Here is a 20,441-nt window from a genome sequence, read left to right as displayed (position 1 = left end):
TAATGACCATGGGTCCATACTTCCAGAGGGATAAAGAATAGGAAAGCTATCAGGGGAGGGGGTGGGATACGGAGTTCTGGTGGTGGGAACTGTGTGGAGTTGTACCTCTCTTATCCTATAGTCTTGTCAATATTTCCATTTTATAAAAAAAAATTAAAAAGATTATGTGCTTAATATCCAAAAGGTGGTTTGTGCCACTTCTTTTTTTAAAAAAATAGCTGTTAAAGTGCTTGCATGAAAATATTCAAAGGCTTATTTTGTTTTAAGAACTAGAAATCCAGGTGTATCCCTGGATGGTTTTAAGCAATCACCACCCAGTGCTAGAAAAGTGATTTGAACTTCTCCTTGGTGGAATCAGGTTTGCTGCCTATAGGTCTCTTTACATAGACTTGCAATTAGGGAACCTGGCCTATTCTTTACATGCCCCCACAGGACATGATCTAATTTTAAACTCTTACCTTCATTAGTGCTTCATAGTTTCAACTCTTAATCTCCTGCCTAATTTAATTCTGCTCATTCACTCTTCTGGTCTGACCTCTATAAAACTAAATTTAAGTGGGGTTGCGCTATTACCAATATCTTGCCTAGAGAAGCAACACTGACAATTCCAATCAGCAAGCCAGAGGACAAAAATGGCTGAATGACGGGTTATTTCCCCAACGAGTCACAGAGTTCTGAGTCTCTGGCCTCCAGGTCACCACATCTCTGCCTGAATCAGTCTCCTTGGCCTCTTCCACCAGAAAACTAATATTTGTCTTTCTGCCTGAAGCCATCTCAGACTTACCCACTGAAATTATCTTTGGAGATGGTTTTCTTTTGTCCCTTGCTTGACCAAATATTCTTCAAGGGCAAAGACCCATGGTCTTTTATTATTTTTTTTATTTTTATTTTTATATTAGGAATAGGAGGAGTTACCATGCTATGTAAGGGTTTACTTACATAAGACCTTTATCGATCATGAAGGAAATCTGATAAACACCCTCATTAGGATGTCAATGACTAATGCCTTCTGCTGCCCCCAAGTCATCTCCAGATGTCTTTAACCACCCCTTCATAGAGACATAAGCACCTTGGCAATGCTTTTGTCATCAGTCCTTTAGACCTAGGTTCTATTCCCTCCATGTCTACACAGGTTAACTGGTCTCTCTCCTTGGCTGGAGTAAATTCATTGACTCTAGTGGGTTTTGAATAAGATTCAAGCTTGACGCCTAACTCTGTTCTTTATTAAGCCTGTGAACATAGGCACTTGCCTTACTTGCTGGGCTTCCTCTTACCAGTCCTCAGAATATGATCTTTAGAGCTTGGGAAGTGACTCAACTGGTAGAACATCAGACTTTTGTGCCTGATGTTTCCATTTTCCTGTTTGATCCTGGTGCTGCATGTTCCAGAATAGTGTTCTGGTCTCTCTCAATCTCTTGTCTTTTTCTCTCTGGCTTCTGTCTGTCTCTTTCTCTCTGTCTTACAGGAAACACTCTCTCTATGAAGATATGTATCTGTAAATCCCAACAGCTAGGAGTTATTGAAAGGGCCCAGGCAGTGGCAAACCTGTTTATGCATTCATATAACAGTCAGTGCTCAAGGACCCAGTCTCAAGTCCCTGGTCCCCATATGGAGGGAGCAAGTTTCATGAATGGTGAAACAGGGCTTTAGGTATCTCTCTGTCTCTCTCCCTTTCTATATCCCCCTCCTGTTGTTAAAATTCGTAGGCTCTAGCTGGCGGGGCTAGCTTCATGGGCAGGTAACAGAGACGCAGAGACAACGGCTGGGCAGGGCAGCTGTAATTCTTTATTCAGGAACAACGATTCATAAACTAAATCAAACTAATCACCAAACAGAACTCTGCTGTCTCTTTGCGGTGGCGCAAGCACTCTCTCTTACTCTGTAACTCAGGAACCCTGGAACTCTCTTTTACTCTCGAACTCTGAAACTCTGGCGGGGTTCCTTCGGGGCTGGGCCAAGCAGGCCCGCAAAACTAACTGGACTGATCTAATTCTCTCGGCGGGGGAGAACTACCCAATGTAAAGCATACAACAATTCCCCCTTTTCTTTTTAACTAAATGACTATAGTATCAAGGGTGTGGGGTGAACAGAAACATATATCATACAGGCATTTTTATAAAAAGAAACTGGCACAAACATGGAGAAACATGCAAGCAAGTAACAAGAACCAGTGTGCTGCTAAGGGAAGGCCTGAGGGGGCCATATCTGCCTCTGTGGGCTAAACTTTATCAGCTTAAAAAAAACATTTCTTGCCTCTGGGGGGCTACTTGCCTCGATGGGCATTTGCATGGGAGCGGGGAACGGCCTAGAGTCCCAAAGGCAGCTGGCTGCAATTTACTTACTATGAAACAAAACTTGTTATTAGCATATTTCTAATAGAGAAGGAATTTGAGACTTTTACATATCAACAACGTCTTTTAACCTTTTGTTACACCCATTCAAGATGGAGTCAGGAAAGGAAACCTCAGGCATGAGAATAATTAGCATAGCCATTGTGCGATCTACCATTTCTAATAGAGAAGGTAATGAAGAGTTTTACATATCAACAAGTCTATTTAACCTTTTGTTTGGACCAACTTAGTTAAAATATATTGATTGTTAACTAATTTTTACCTCAGACTTTAAATGTAAGTTAATTTTATCTTTATGAGAATTACGTTGAAAACCTTTTTCATTTAACTTTGACTAGTAAGAATTTAGCCTTAAAGTGACTGTTTACCAAACTTTAAACATACACATAAACATGGTCATTAATACACAAAGAGAGAAACCTTTGTTACGAAGACATGTCATTTCAAACACGAATTTAAATCTGTACTGTCTTAGTTGTTGGGGGGGATTTCACCATCCGGAGGTGGCTTCTCACGCAACTTCACTTCTAGGAATTTCAGGGTGCGATCTCTTCACAAATCTCTGGGTACTCCAGCTTGTCTGCCTTCAGACCGGACTGGCAGCTGGAGATCTCATGTGCCCAGTTTCGGCAGGGAGCCTGGGGGTCCGGGAAGTCCGTGATCGTTCCAGAATTCATAGCAAGAGGGCAGGCAGGCCAGGCTTGTAGAAGGTGTGGGCCTAGGTGCCCAGGGGTGGCGGCCATGATAGGCCGCCGCAGCCCTGCCCCATAGCCCTGACATGTCTGCTGCTCTGTTCGCAGTGGCCGAGCAGTGTGGAGGGATCACACGTCCAGTGCCCTGCACCATGCGGTGGAGAGCTGGCTCCTGTGGGCTGGCCTGCGTGCGGGCATCGGGCTCTTGCGTGGTGGAATCGGGCTCCAGCGTGTTGGCATCGGGCTGCAGCGTGCTGGCATCGGGCTCTTGTGTGCTGGTGTCGGCCTCCTGCGGGCTGCGGGGCTGCGGGGCTGCGGGCACGGTGCGTGGGGTTGTCTGGGCGCAGCCGGCTGGCTGGCTGTTTAACCAGGTGGAAACGGCAGCTCCGTGCCTCGCCTCCCTCCCACTGGCTCTTCCCGCTGGCTGTTCTGAGTTCGCCTGAGCAAGTGGAAACCACAGAGTGGTCCAGAGATAAATGTTCCAGAAACAGCAAAACAGTCTCGTGAAGAAAGAGCAGAGGCCTTTGGAGATCTCTTCACAAGCAGAAGAGAAGGCCATAGTACATAGGTAGCCAAATTGTCTTTACTTATCTGAGAGATGCGCAGGTCAGCTCCACGTTGGGCACCATTTGTTGTTAAAATTCATAGGCTCTAGCTGGCGTGGCTAGCTTCATGGGCGGGTAACAGAGACGCAGAGACAACGGCTGGGCAGGGCAGCTGTATTTCTTTATTCAGGAACAACGATTCATAAACTAAACCAAACTAATCACCAAACAGAACTCTGCTGTCTCTTTGCAGCGGCACAAGCACTCTCTCTTACTCTGGAACTCAGGAACCCTGGAACTCTCTTTTACTCTCGAACTCTGAAACTCTGGCGGGGTTCCTTCGGGGCGGGGCCAAGCAGGCCCGCAAAACTAACTGGACTGATCTAATTCTCTCAGCGGGGGAGAACTACCCAATGTAAAGCATACAACATCCTCCTCTATCAATTTCTGTCTCTATACAATAATAAAAATAAATAAAATTATACATATATATGTTGTTGAATAACTAAATCCTGTATGAGGAATGAAATAATGAATTTAGTCTCTATTTGAGCATGATATTCTTTTAATTCCATCACAGCCTTCTAAATTTTCAGATTCTAGTGTTGACACTTGTCTTCTTACCATTTCATGGAAAAGTTTTCTTTTTCTCTCTTTCTTTCTTTCTTTCTTTCTTTCTTTCTTTCTTTCTTTCTTTCTTTCTTTCTTTTCTTTTATATCCAACATTCCACCAGACTATAAGCTTTGAAAGTAGAAAAGTTATTATTCCTTTTTCTTGTCTTCTCCATTCAAAGGTTAACATGCTGACTCATAAATTTTGAGTTCCACAAAAGGATACTTAATGAAAAGACAGTGCCATAGTGTTGTTACAAGCAGGAAGTGCTTTAGAAAAGTCAGACATTTTCATGATCACTGTGCTAGTCCTCCTATTATAAGTCTAACTGGCAGCCCTTCCACAGGTTACAGCACAGCCTTGATAATGAGAAAAAGCTGGCTTTCAATGACATCTCTGCTGCTCTCAACACATGTTATCTTCAACTCATCGCTGACAATAACCATCAGCTTCTATATCCTTGATTTAAGCTCACAAGTATTTTAGATAATGAAATCAAGACCGAGCATGCAGAAGACACTCAGTTAATACCCTTTCCTCTAGGTTTTATTCTAAAACTACTATAAAATGATCTGTCTTTACTAAAATTTACTTTTGCATAATTCTTCCTTGACCTTAGCATAACGTCCACATAACAGCCGAGACTTTCAAGTAGTGCCTCATATTTCTCCATTAATTACAAAATTAACAAGATTTCTCTCTTTCATAATTGCTGGAAATAAACTGCAACAATAAGTTAGATATCTATCATTGTGTGTAATAGATTAGCCTCCTTTCCATCTGTATTTCAGACAAAAGCATTTTTATCTACTGTTTTAAATACTAAAGAACAGAAATCAAATGAGCCCAAAGTAATCTATCACATATGCTTACAATGACTAGAAGCAAATCTGAGGAAAACATAGAAAAATGTCCATTGCCTAATGACAGACAGTCTCTGCCTCCATTTGCTCCCTCTCCCATTCATGTTTCTTGCACAACCATTGTGATCTTTGGTAAATGAAAATCCGACACCACTAACTTGTTGAAAATTCAGTCCCCGCTACTCAAACTCCCAGCATGACATAGAAGGCTTCCTGTTGTTAAGGGTTACACAGAGACTGTGGACACTGGCTAAGCCCAGGGTAGATGAGGAAGCACTAAGAAAACATAACCTCAGTGCTTATGACACCAGACCCCTAACCCTCTTGCTCTCATCTCAGCTAATAACTGGCAATCGCAGGACACTGGCTAGAACATCTTGAAGAAATTTGGATCAGTCCAAGTCTGCTGAACTTCTAGGATCTAGATATAGTAATAGAGTCTTATGAAATTTCCCAGGCTATAAAAGTGGGTGGGAAAGTTACTAAAGATTACATGCTGAGGTGCATGGGAAAATTTCTGAGTTCAAATAACTCTAGGTTCAAAACTCCAAGTTAATAAGAGCAGACCTCCCTTCATCTCCCACTCTAAAAGAACAGAATAATAATAGTAACAGGAAGTCACAGAGTGAACACCCTGACCCAGTTAACAGTGGAACAACAGTCTGGTATTGGTCATGTTAAATCATAATGACACTGGCTGACTCAGGACGAAACTCCCACGGATTAGAGTGATGTTACCTGGAGACCGTGGCAACTCCACTTGCTACAGGATCTGGCCACGGCCAAGAATGCCAAATCCATTAAACCATCAGGTCAAACTTTGTCCACATCAGTGTTTTTCCCATGATAGTCTAAGGCTCTTGAGGGTGAGACCATGTCCTGTTTATAATCACTTTTAGCACCTAGCCTAGTGTCTACTATGTGACAACAGTTCAATTACTGTTGATTAAATGAAGGCCTGTTGTTGACTTGGCATTTCACTTACTCAAACAAATAAGAAGCTATTTCACACTTCCAGAAATGGTTTTGTCGAAACTGTGTTCACTGTAATCTCTGAGGGCCCAATCTACTTGAGTTCTTCTGCAAAGGGCCAGATATTTGTGTGGTATTTGTTACAACTACTCAACTTTACCAGTGTATCGGTGTCATACAACAACTAAATGCCTGAGAAGTGTAATCCAATGCAACTTTATTTATAACAACCGGTGGTTAGTTTTGACCACTGGATAGTAAGTGTCAATACTTGTTCTATGATAATTTTGGCTATGGTAATTTTTGGCTACCAAAATAATGTTTGACAATCCTTAACCTAGAAACAGGAAAATTGAAATTCAAAGAGGAAAACTGAGTTACAAGAGCTGAAAAAAGTATGCAAGAACACAGCTATTAAGGAACAGTTCAATGAGTAAGAAAGAGCTATAACATGTTGGTGTCACAAACATCAGGTCCACGCCCCGGGAAACTACACTAATCAAATATTTGGAGGATGTACCACTTGAGTGTTCACATTATTCTGTCCTAAAATCCAGATTCAGGGCAGGCCGTGGATTCTCAGACTGGGCCAATATCTCCTCTTTAATAAGGCAAACAATTCTTGGTCCTTTCTATCTACATGTCATTTCCAGGCCCCCTCCCCAATTCATGAAGGCATACGTATAGCCCTCAGTTATCAGCATTGTGGGGACCTGCATTTTACTGAATCCTCACCATTAACCTTATTATTAATAATTTAGGTTTTACTTCTTTGATAACCTAATATTTGGATTGTCTGTTCAGTTTGAAAATAACCCAGATGGGTGATTCTTTTCTCTCTGCCTTTAAATCTATGTTATGTTATTTTCTGTCTCTCTCTCACTCTCTCACTTTTACATCAGAGCATGAGAGTCTTGTGCATAACCATTATACTGTCTCCCCAGTTCCTCTTTGTTCTGTTCCTACAATGCCTTGTAGCATTTTAATAACAATTGTCTACTGTTCAAGAGCATGCCTTTACTCAGAAGTAAACTGATTCCAAGACACTTATGTTCCCTTTTGCTGATGGAGGGGAGAATGTCTTTAAAAATGAAATAAAGGTGCGACCACTGAGAAGGATGACTTCATTATTAGTAATTCGTTTTTCTGGCATGTCAGGTATCTCATTTTTTATCTGGAGGCAAATTTTACTTATTTAATATTTTCTTTTAAAATGTTGAGACCGTGGAATTTTAAGCTCTGGGTCTCACTCTGAAAAACTTGAAACAGCAGTAACAGCTTTTGTTAGACATATAGAAATATATCACTGCCTCTAAAATAGAAAATCATTTCCTTTGCACATACCACCAGTGGCAGTGGATGACAAAGATAATTCTGTTTGATGTGAGATTATACTCAACACCTCTGGGTCAGTCAATCTGTAAAGACTGCCACAAGCCATGGAATATGAGTATAAATTGCAATGTGTGCAAAACTGCTGTTAAAAAAAAAAAAACTTCAGTATTCTATTTAAAAGTATGCTCATCAGATTTAAATTCACAGTGAGAACCTGACAGACTGAGATATCCTGAAATAGTCATATGTATCCAGAGGGACAAGCACTATCTTTTAAAGAAGTATAAGTTCTTCCCTGGGCAGACAATCTCACTAATATGTTCTAGAACCTCACCTCTCCAAAGCCCTACCCCACTAGGGAAAGACAGAAACAGGCTGGGAGTACAAATCGACCTGTCAACACCCATGTCCAGTAGAGAAGCAATTACAGAAGACAGAACTCCCATCTTCTGCACACCAATAATAATTCTGACCCATACTCCTAGTAGGGAAGAATTGATGGGGGAAGATAACCAGAGGACTCTGAACTCCAAATCCATCAGGAAACAGAGAGAGAGAAAAGGAAGGGACATTTGGATGTAATAATAGGTGTATATATGACTTGGAAATGAAGAGAATATGGGACCTTAAAAATGGGCAAATATATACAAATATAGACAGACAGTTGTAAAAAATAATAGGTAACACAAATCTCCAGCTGTGGGGCAACTGCTGTAGCCTCCAGTGGAGGGATTGGGGATCCAGATGCTGGTGGTGGGAATGGTGTGGCGTTGTACCCCTGTCATCTTGTAATTTTGTAAATCAATATTAAATCACTAAGAATAAAATATAGATGTATCAGTTCTTACATTGCCAGAGAGGTGGTGCTATGGATAAAGTGTTGGCATCTCAAGCACAAAGATGACCCCAGGTATTGCATGTCCCAGAGTGATGCTCTGGTTCTCTCTTCCTCCTCTCCTTCTCATAAACAAATAAACCTTTTGGAAGTAGAAGTTCTTACTAGATTTCTTTTCTTTAATTTATTTTTTATTTAAGAAAGGATAAATTAACAAAACCATAGTGTAGGAGGGGTACAACTCCACACAATTCCCACCACCCAATCTCCATATCCCATCCCCTCCCCCTGATAGCTTTCCCATTCTCTATCCCTCTGGGAGCGTGGATCCAGGGTCGTTGTGGGTTGCAGAAGGTGGAAGATCTGGCTTCTGTAATTGCTTCCCCACTGAACATGGGCGTTGACTGGTTGGTCCATACTCCCAGTCTGCCTCTCTTCCTAGTAGGGTGGGTCTCTGGGGAAGCTGAGCTCCAGGACACATTGGTGGGGTCTTCAGTCCAGGGAAGCCTGGCTGGCATCCTGGTGGCATCTGGAAGCTGGTGGCTGAAAAGAGAGTTAACATACAAAGCCAAACAAATTGTTGAGTAATCATGGACCCAAAGCTTGGAATAGTGGAGAGGAAGTGTTAGGGGGGTACTCACTGCAAACTCTAGTATGCTTCTGCTTTCAGGTATATATTTTGCAGTAGTTTATGTAAGATCCCTGGATGCAAACTTTCCCCACAATTTTAGTTTAAATTTAAAAGTAAGTTCAAAGACCCTGTCCCAATGCCTGAAACTCAAAGTAAAAAAAAAAAAGGCTCACATTAGATCTGGAATTAAATATAGAGAAACTCAAAAATCATTCTTTTGTAACCACAGATCATGCAAAATGAAAGAAGCAAATAAGTATAATGACTGATTTTTATAAAAATCTGTACCATCAAAAATTTAACCAAATATGTTAAGTTAGCATTGGGGTTTTCTCACTTTCTCTACTGATTTTTAACCATTTCTTACACACACACACACACACACACACACACACACACACACACACACACACACACACATATATATATATATATATATATATTTTATTGGATAGAGATGGCCAGAATTTGAGAGGGAAGCGGGTGAGAGAGAGACAGACAGAGAGAGAGAGAGAGAGAGAGAGAGAGAGAGACCTGCAATACTGCTTCACCACTTGTGTAGCTTTCCCCCTGTAGGTGGGGACCAGGGGCTCGAACCCAGGTCCTTGCGCATTGTAACATGTACACCAACCTTTTATTTTAATGTTAACATACCCTCTCTTTTCAACCTCCAGGTTCCAGATGCTAGCATGATGCCAACCAGACTTCCCTGGACAGACAACCCCACCAATGTGTCCTGGAGCTCTGCTTCCCCAAAGCCCTTCCCCACGGAAAGAGAGAGACAGGCTGAGAGTATGGATCAACCTGTCAATGCCCATGTTCAACGGGGAAGCAGTTACAGAAGCCAGACCTTCAACTTTCTGCATCCCACAATGACCTTGGGTCTATACTCCCAGAGGGCTAAAGAATAGGAAAGCTATCAGGAGAGGGGATGGGATATAGAGTTCTGGTGGTGGTAACTGTGTGAAGTTGTATCCCTCTTATCCTATGGTTTAGTCAATGTTTCCTTCTTATAAATAAAAAATTCAAAAAGAAAAATAAAAAATAAAATAAAGTTAACATACCTGTAAGTGTATTTACAGATAAAAGTGAATTATATCCTGAAATTAATTCCTTTTACTATAGCAACAAAAACAATCAAATATCTAGGAATAAACTTAACCAAAGAAGTGGAAGACTTGTGTACTGAAAATTATGAGTCACTACTCAAAGAAATAGAAAAAGACAGAAAGAAGTGGAAAGATGTTCCATGTTCATGGGTTAGAAGAATTAACATCATCAAAATGAATATACTACCCAGAGCCATATAAAAAATTAATGCTATCTCCATCAACATCCCAACCACATTTTTTAGGAGAATAGAACAAAAGATACAAATGCTTATCTAGAATCAGAAAAAACCTAGAAATGCCAAAACAATCTTGAGAAAAAAAAAAGAACTGGAGGCATCACACTCCCAGATCTCAAATTGTATTTTAGGGGCATTGTAATCAAAACTGCTTGGCACCGGAACATAAATAGACACACTGACCAGTGGAATAGAATTGAGAGCCCAGAAGTAAGCCCCCATACCTATGTACATCTAATCTTTGACAAAGGTGTCCAGACTATTAAATGGGGAAAGGAGAGTCTCTTCAACAAATGGTGTTGGAAAAATTGGGTTGGAATGTGCAGAAGAATGAAAGTAAACCACTGTATTTCACCAGACACAAAAGTAAACTCCAAGTGGGTAAAGGACTTGGATGTTAGACCACAAACTATCAGATACTTAGAGGAAAATATTGGCAGAACTCTTTTCCTCAAAAAATTTAAAGACATCTTCAATGAAACAAATGCAATTACAAAAAGAACAAGGCAAGAATAAACCAATGGGACTACATCAAATTAAAAAGCTTCTGTGCAGCAAAAGAAACCAATACCCAAAAAAGAGACCACTCACAGAATGGGAGAAGATATTTGCATGTCATACATCAGACAAGAGGCCAATAACCAAAATATATAAAGAGCTCACCAAACTCAACAACAAGAAAACAAATGACCGCATCCAAAAATGGGGAGAGGACATGGACAGAATATTCACCACAGAAGAGATCCAAAAGGCAGAGAAACACATGAAAGAATGCTCCAAGTCATTGATAGAGAAATGCAAATAGAGACAACAATGAGATACCACTTCACTCCTGTGAGAATGTCATACATCAGAAAAGATAGTAGCAACAAATGCTGGAGAGGTTGTGGGGAGAAAAGAACCCTCCTGCACTGCTGGTGGGAATGGAAATTAGTCCAACCCCTGTGGAGATCAGTCTAGAGAACTCTCAGAAGGCTAGAAATGGACCCACCCCACGACTCTGAAATTCCTCTCCTGGGGATATGTCCTAAGAAACCAAATGTACCCATCCAAAAAGATTTGTGTATACCTATGTATGTTCATAGCAGCATGATTTGTGATAGCCAAAACCTGGAAACAATCCAGGTGTCCAACAACAGATGAGTGGCTGAGCAAATTGTGTTATATATACACAATGGAATACTACTGAGCTATTAAAATTGGTGATTTCACAGTTTGCAGCCCAACTTAGATGGAGCTTGAAGAAATCATGTTAAGTGAAGTAAGTCAGAAACACAAGGATCAATATGGGATGATGTCACTCACAGACAGAAGTTGAAAAACAAGACCAGCAGAGAAAACATAGAGCAGAAGTTGGAATGAAGTTAGTGTATTGCACCAAAGTAAGAGACTCTGGGGTCGGTGGGTGGGAGACTTCAGGTCCTGGAACAAGATAGCAGAGGACCTAGTGGGGGGTGTATTGTTATGTGGAAAACTGAGAAATGTAATGCATGTACAAACTATTACATTTACTGTAGACTGTAAAACATTAATCTCCCAATAAAGAAATTTAAAAAAACAGGGTGGGGGTAGATAGTATAATGGTTATGCAAAGAGACTCTCATGCCTGAGGCTCCAAAGTCCCAGGTTGTATACCCTGCACCACAATAAGCCAGAGCTGTGCAGTGCTCTAGTGTTTCTCTCTGTGTCTTTCTCTCTCTGCATCTCTCTCAAAAATAAAAGTAATAAATCTCACTCCTGTGAGAATGGCATACATCAAAAAGGACAGCAGCAACAAATGCTGGAGAGGCTATAGGGACAGAGGAACCCTTTTGCATTGCTGATGGGAATGTAAATTGGTCCAGCCTCTGTGGAGAGCAGTCTGGAGAATTCTCACAAGGCTAGACATGGACCTTCCATATCACCCAGTAATTCCTCTCCTGGGGATCTACCCCAAGGAATCCATAACAGCCAACCAAAAAGAGGTGTGTACTCCTATGTTCATAGCAGCACAATTCATAATAGCTAAAACCTGGAAGCAACCCAGGTGCCCAACAACAGATGAGTGGCTGAGAAAGCTGTGGTATATATACACAATGGAATACTATCCAGCTATCAAAAACAATGAACCCACCTTCTCTGACCCATCTTGGACAGAGCTAGAAGGAATTATGTTAAGTGAGCTAAGTCAGAAAGATAAAGATGAGTATGGGATGATCCCACTCATCAACAGAAGTTGAGAAAGAAGATCAGAAAGGGAAACTAAAAGCAGGATCTGACTAAATTGAAAGTAGGGCACTAAAGTAAAAACCCTGTGGTGAGTGGGAGGGTAGACATGCTGCTTCCTGGGCCAGCGAGGGGTCAAGGGGTGGGATGGGACACAGTCTTTTGGTGGTGGGAATGGCATTTATGTACACTCCTATTAAAGTGTAGTCATATAAATCACTAGTTAATTAATATGAGAGGGGGAAAAATTGATTGTATGTCTCGAAGTTTTTAAAACACAGACTGAGTCTTTTTAATATATAGGCTGTGTATTTGATATGTGGACTCTCTCAAAAGCCTAGACCAAGTAGATCAGAAGCAACCAATAGCACAGCTATATACAAGATACTGGGTATTATACAGCAAACCCTAACAAAGGGAATTTCCAAAGTTAACCAAATTACCAAATAATATGATAATAACAATAACTATCCATTGTCTTCTTGAACCCTAAGACAGCAGGAACCTCACATTTCCACTATAGAGCCTATATTTCTCCCAGTCCTGGAACCTTAGGGTATGGCCCACTTTCCCGCATGCCTCTCCCAATTCATATCAAATAATATTGCATCTGCCAATTGCAACCTAATCAACACGAGTGCCGCCTCAAGATGTTTCAGCTCAGACTGTGTCCAGAGACTTCAGGTGTGGAACGAGAACCCTTCAGCTTCATTACTCAGGTGAGACCTTTCCTTTCATAGTATTCTCTAATTCCATCCCAGGTGGTTCACTTCCTAACAAAGTCCCAAAACCTAGATATAGATCAGGTTCCAGGAGATAGAGCATATGTTCACAGGTATCCATAAACTAGTGCAAAATATATACCAGAAAGCAGAAGTACACTAGAGTTTGCAGTGAGTACCCCCCCAAAACTTCCTCTCCACCATTCCAACCTTTGTGTCCATGATTGCTCAACAATTTGTTTGGCTTTGTATGCTAACTCTCTTTTCAGCCACCAGGTTCCAGATGCCATCAGGATGCCAGCCAGGCTTCCCTGGACTGAAGACCTCACCAATGTGTCCTGGAGCTCCGCTTCCCCAGAGACCCACCCTACTAGGGAAAGAGAGAGGCAGACTGGGAGTATGGACTGACCAGTCAACGTCCATGTTCAGCGGGGAAGCAATTACAGAAGCCAGACCTTCCACCTTCTGCAACCTACAATGACCCTGGGTCCATACTCCCAGAGGGGTAGAGAATGGGTGGGCTATCAGGGTGGGAGGGGATATGGAGATTGGGTGGTGGGAACTGTGTGGAGTTGTACCCCTCCTACCCTATGGTTTTGTTAATGTCTCCTTTCTTAAATAAAAAATTAAATAAAATAATAAAAAAATAATAATAAAATACTTTTAAAAATACAAAACAGTAATTGTCCGATAAAGAATTTTTGAAAAGTGACTTACAAAAAGAAAATAAGATTCTACCAATTCACAAAGTAGAAGGTCTTTGACTAGCCCCCAGAGCCATAAAGAATAAGAAGGTTTTACATACTCTTAAGGCTCCTAAGAATCTGCCTGCTAAAACTACCTGCAAACAAGAGGTTATTTGCTTAACATTTCTCAATAACCGGCATTCTGAAATCAGATAATTAATGGGAACAGGGGAATCAGCACATTCTCAGAATCAATCAGACCAATGGGCAAGTCAGAAGCCTTTAAATATATTCTCCTATAATTGCCCAAATCTCTCTGGAGTGCAGGGTAGCAGGTATAAAACCAGGCAAAACTCAGGCTACTGCAATGATTCCTTCACTTACTTCCACGGACAATTTCCACCTGCCACTTTGTAAGCACCACAAGTGTATATCACATAATTCAATGAATTAGTGACTGAAAATATGTGTGAAGTGTATAGATTTTCACCTGGTAAACCCTACTTGAAATGTGCAAGGCTAGTAGACTTTTAAAAGCAGGGACCCCAAGAGAAAACTCTCTAAGAAGAAAAGATTTGTCAATGAAAGAACTACATACATTCTCTGACTTGAGAATTCTCAACATTTCAGACTCTATGGACCACTTTGAGAATATATGAGAAGATAAGCAACTTATTGCAAGGGGAACAAAACAGCACAGATGAGCAAAGCATTGTAACACGTTTAAAATGATCTTTATTTATTTATTGGATAAAGACATCTGGAAATCAAGAGGTAAGAGGGAGACAGACAAGGAGAGAGAGAGAGAGAGGAGAGAGAGAGAGAGAGAAATAACTTCAGCCCTACTTCACCACTTGCAAAGCTTTCCCCCTGCAGGTGGGGACCAGGGGCTACAACCCGGGTCCTTGCACATTGTAACATGTGTGCTCAACCAGGTGCGCCACCACCCAGACTCAACACTGCAAATAGTTTCTGCAAGTTCAAAAACTCTTTCTCAAAGTCCAACATTGTAGGAGAGAAAAAAAAACAAACAACTCTGTTCTAAGATATCCCTAGTGAAAGGTGTATGGATTAGAAGACTTGGATATTAGACTTGAAACAACTGTGAAATTCACAGAAGAAAGCAATGGTGCAACAGTTCAAGACATTAACATTAAACATGTATTTGGAGCCTCAATCTCATGGGCAAGAGAAAATAAAACAGGGTTAAATACATGGGAGTATGTCAACTTGCAAAGCTTCTACACTATGAAAGAAAATTCCCCAAGGATAGAAATGCAAATTGGTGAATGGGAGAACATTTCCACATTTCACATCTAACAAGAAATTGATATCAGACATCTATAAAGAAATGATACAGTTCAACAACAAAAGAACAACAACAATTTTAAAAAGTGGCAAATGATTTGAATACACAGCTCTGTATTATGTCCTTTGTGACAAAAAGAATGCAACTGGAGGTGATTAGGAAAGTAAGAAAGTGAATGACAGCTACTTTTTGATTTCATGGTTTTGCTCATATGTGAATTGAGGCTCTTTAGCAGGGGAGAGAGAGAGAGGGAGACTGAAATCAAAGTTTCCTTAAGACTTTGCAAGAATGGGGGCCAGGTGGTGGCGCAGCAGGTTAAGCACACGTGATGCAAAGCTCAAGGACCTGCTTAAGGATCCAGGTTCGAGCACACGGCTCCCCAGCTACAGGGGGGTTGCTTCACAGGCAGGCAGTGAAGCAGGTCGGCAGGTGTCTGTCTTTCTCTCCTCCTCTCTGTCTTCTCCTCCCCTCTCGATTTCTCTCTGTCTTATCCAACAACAGCAATGGCAACAAGGGCAACAAAATGGGAAATTTTGGCCTCCAGGAACAGTGGATTTGTAGTGCAGGTACCCATCCCCAGTGATAAACCTAGAGGCAAAAAAAAAAAAAAAAAAAAGACTTTGCAAGAACTATGGAGGTTGATGGTGGGGGGGGGGGCACAGAATGTTGGTAGTGTGTGTTGTGTAATCTTACAACCTTTGAAACCATTGTCTGTCTTCACAAACTTAATTTCTTTTTAAAATCTTCTTTATGAGCAACTTAATATTTTACAGGATCATAAATTCTGTGACCTCCCCTCCCCTTACCCCAGCACTCCCTGCATACACACAAGGATCAGCACCATAGTTATCACAAAGGCTTAGCAACAATTTCCCTACTTACCCCCCTTGCCTCTCAAGTTCTTCATTTTATTTTATTGCTTATTACCCTTGTTTATTTGATAGAGACAACCAGAAATTACGAGGAAGGGGGATATAGAGAGGGCGGGAGACAAATAGACTACCTGCAGCTCTGATTCAGCTCTCATGAAGCTTTCCCCTGCCAAATGAGGACTCAGAGCTTGAACCCAGGTCTTTGTGTATTGTAACGTGCTCAACCAAGTGCGCCACCAACAGCCCCTTCCCTCTCAATTTCTCTGTGTCCTGTCAAGTAAAAATAAAATAGAAAGAAAAGAAGAAATTGTGTACTGTAGCCTGAGAATTTGTCTGTTTGAGGGCAGGGGTATGAGGCGGCGGAAGCTGACACAAAATGTAGCGGAAGCTGCAGAAAACGTGGTGGAAGCTGACAGAAAACATTGGGTACAAATGGCAGACATACCTTAATTGCAGTGGGGCTCAGCTCAACTTTGCACAGCGTAGCTTCTCTTTTGCTTTCCCCAGTCAATTTTTTTTCCCTGTGAGTTTTTTCAGCCTCCTTTTTATACAAGGTGAATCAAAAGTGGCAAGAGGCCAATAACTCCAGTCTCAAGGTTACAGGTGGGAGAAACAGTAGTGGGTCTAGTCCAAGGCTACAGAGCATGTTACTTCCTGGTTATCTACCCAGGCACCTCCTTTATACACAGGTAGGCCTAACTGGGTCAGTTTTCCTCAAAATACAAAAATTGGAAGAAAAAAAATCCTGAGAGAGTATCAAAATTACTTTTAAATTGTGATTTTCAGTCTCAAGTGTACATGGGAATAAGCTAGGGAAACTTTTCAACCTCTTAATAACTCAACCACACTGCTGCAATATCACATCCACTCTCCTTCAGTAGAGAGTCGTATACTTAGAGGTACATCCACACATTTTATGGGCATGCAGAAAGGACAGGGAAAGGGTTGAGTACAGAGAGGAAAGCCTGCAAGTTGTACTGAGGTGTTCACAGATAGGCCAGCACACGCAGACTGGCAGGTGACCCACTAACAGGACGACTCAGTGGGAAAATACAACATCTCAGAGGCCGACATAACTGAGAAACCTGAGGCCTCAGGGAACAAACATGGAATTCCGGGAGGAGTCACTGCATTCTCACAGTGTATCTTAGCGTGTTTTGCAGACATTTATCACAAGGAAATGAGGAACTATACCCAGGTGTCAACAACTGTACTGTAAACCCCAAATAAAGTAAAATACATTTAACAAAAGCTCGCTTGTAAATTTCAATTACTAAGAGGCTCTCCTGATTTTTCTCGCTACAATAGATGATAGTTGTGTGGCTTGAGAGGTGTTTTTTAGTGCACTAGTGGGAACTATACTGCAGGGCTGAAAAATATCAAACCATGACACACCACCCTTTAATCTTACTTTTGAAACGATATGCCAATTACATTTCAATAAAAAAGAGTTATTGCTATGCTTCACTAAAATACAAAGGAAAAATAAAATGGCAGGTAATTATCAAGAAAGACAAATCTTCACGTTATTTTGGGAAGAAAATCGTACCTATTAATCAGCCGAGAGGTTATACAGACAAACTATTAATTCAATTAATTTTGCCTAATAACAAAAAAAGTTAAGGAGATGCAAACAGACATCTGAGCCACAGTTCCATTTTGGAATAGAACTGTGCTGTCTATAAGAAGCATGATTCTAGAATGCTGTGATGCTTTCCATATGTTCATTGTCCAAACGAAACTAAAGAAACAACTGCCCATTAGAGATCAGTCCCCCAGAAATTTACTGCACATTCAGTGAGAAAAGTTCTACTATTTTTGTTGTGTTTAACCCAGTAAGGTTAACAACAATGTCTGTCAAAAGGCAAGAGTGCTGTGATTCTAGAACAGTGTTATAGAACCACTTCTACAGTTGATTGGACATATCTGGTTCTCATACCATGAATGACATCTCAACTACTGTGAAATAGAAAATGCCAGTGCTTATCTGTACCTTTTTTCTCTGTTGTAATTTTATTTTTTGTTTTTCTTTTAATTCCTTTATTAGGGGATTAATGTTTTACAGTCGGCAGTAAATACAATAGTTTGTACATGCATAACATTTCTCAGTTTTCTAATAACAATACAACCCTCACTAGGTCCTCTGTCATCCCTTTCCAGGACCTGTAATCTCCCTCCTTTTTATTACATACATGTGTGTATATATATATATATATATATATATATATATATATATATATATATTTTATCATGACCAGGGCCTCACTACTGCAGGCCCGCTTTTTCAGATAGTAAGAGGAAGAGAGAGGGAGATGAAGATGAAGAAGAGGAGGGGGAGCAGGAAGGAAGGAGAAGAAAAAGACAGAAAGGGAGAAAGAGGGAGAGAGAAATAAGGAGAAAGAAAGGGGGAGAGAGAGTGAGCAGGAGGGGGAAAGAGAGGGAGAGAGAGAGAGACAGAGAGAGACAGAGACAGAGACAGATTGAGATTGAAGCTCCAAAGCTTCTCAGTGGACTGAGGACTCAGATCTGGAACATGTGTGTGACAAAAACAGGTGGCCTCAAAGATGTTGGCCTTGGGTTTTTATCCAGTTTTCTTGGGAGATAAAAGCCAGATACTTTTCTTCATTAGGCATATACCTTCAGCTATTTTTGTAACTCGTTGAGGTTATAAAATATTTAAATAACGGTAAAACTACTAACTGCAAAATTGTACCTTATCAAACTGAGATGCCACAACAGCAAAGACATTTGGAAGGCAGCTATAGTCACCACTGCAATGCCAACACAGCCAAGAAAGACATTTGGATTGTTCTCTGTGCAGAGTGTGGCATGGCTGCTCAGTCACTCCTTTCAGACGATTCTTGGACACATCCCATGCTTTCCACTTACCCTGACAAACAGTACTGACCTGGTAGCTTCACCAACTTAGCAGTTCTTGACATAGACCATGGGACAACTGTTTCCTACAGGGGCAGCAGAATCTAGTACTCCTGTCATCACCATTTCGGAACTAAGAAAGTTGTAGGGTCAGCAAAATAGCCTACTTAGTATGCTGCTTTCCACTGCACATGACCCAGGTTGGAGGACTCGCTTCCACTGTTCTCAAGGAAGCGTTGATGCTGTGCTATCATACTGTCTCTACCTCTCTCACTCACCTGCTCACTCGCTCTACCACTTTACCTCTATAAAAAAAAAACATGAAAAATAAACTAGTCATTTTAAGTGCCACATGTCAGATACTTCATCTTATCTGCAAATATTGTGCATGCTATCTTTAAAAATAAAGACTAGAGAGAGGGGAACTGGGCACTGCTGTTCACTCTACATGCATCTCACACACTACGAGATGAGAGCAAGTAAAAAAAAAGGAAATATAAATTGCGACTTGACAATGCTACCCTAAAAAAGGTTCATGCAACTATGAATATTAATACTTTATAAGACATGAACTATACAGGCAAAATGCAAAGTCAGACTGGATTCCAGGAGAGGGAGAGTAAACAGTCTTCCACACAAACTGGAACTTGTAAATACTCCAGACTTAGGTCCCTGTGATACACTTTCAGTCTCACTTCAAAATCACAGCTTCTGCCGCTCTCTTGACCTGGGCTACAGGGTATGCTCTTTACTAGCTAGAAATGACTGACATTGTGCTCACTTTGGCAGCACATATACTAAAATTGGAACGATACAGAGAATATTAGCATGGCCCATGCACAAGGATGACACGCAAATTTGTGAAGCATTCCATATATATATTTTTTTTTTTACTTATTGTATCTGTGCTGTCCTATTCAATAAATCATTGAAAAAAATCAAAAAGAAAAGAAAAGAAAAAAATGAACGGTATTTAAAATAACCTTAAGGAAATCTCACCTCCTCATATCCCCACCACTTTATAGTCCTCTCTCTCACACACACACAAAGCTGGCTTTTATAAACAAGAAATATATCATGACAAAGTGTTATTTCTACAATATTGTCAGAACAAATACTGTGGCATCCTTCATGTTCCCTTTACTAGATAACTTGCTCCTTGGAAAATCTACTGCCATGCTGAAGGCCATTGGAGGAGACTTATATAGAGGTGCATTAAAAAAAAATTCCTCCTTCTAAGAGTCAACAAGAAATTGAAGCCTTGTACTAAAAACCAACTAAGGTAGCCAGCTATCTTGTGGTCTTCAAGTCTGGCTCAAAATGCAGATAACGGCATCCCTGGCCAGTCAACAGCTAAACTAAAACCTCACAGTAGATCTGCAGCCAGAACTACTTAGCTAATCGATTCAGAACACCACCACCCCCCCACACACACACACATATCTGTGGTAAAAATAAATACTCTTGGTATATGCTAAATAAAGTTCCTGGAGTATTTATTACATTGTGATTAATATCAGATTCTTCTAGAATGAGGAAGGAGTAAGATAATTAGAGGAAGAGGGCAAGTCTCACATTGTCTATT

General features: G+C 40.8%; 1 non-coding gene across 1 annotated transcript; it reads left to right on the top strand.

Annotated features, from left to right (window-relative positions):
- The first annotated feature begins 19,629 nt into the window (after positions 1-19,629).
- Positions 19,630-19,736, top strand: LOC132535996 (U6 spliceosomal RNA). Its single transcript, XR_009547697.1, has one exon. It is a non-coding gene; the product is annotated as a U6 spliceosomal RNA (small nuclear RNA).
- The last annotated feature ends 705 nt before the right edge of the window (positions 19,737-20,441 follow it).

Source organism: Erinaceus europaeus, chromosome X (assembly GCF_950295315.1).
Source record: "Erinaceus europaeus chromosome X, mEriEur2.1, whole genome shotgun sequence".
NCBI lineage: Eukaryota > Metazoa > Chordata > Mammalia > Eulipotyphla > Erinaceidae > Erinaceus > Erinaceus europaeus.
The sequence above is the reverse complement of the archived record's forward strand: the minus strand, read 5'-3'. Positions and strand labels throughout refer to the sequence as shown.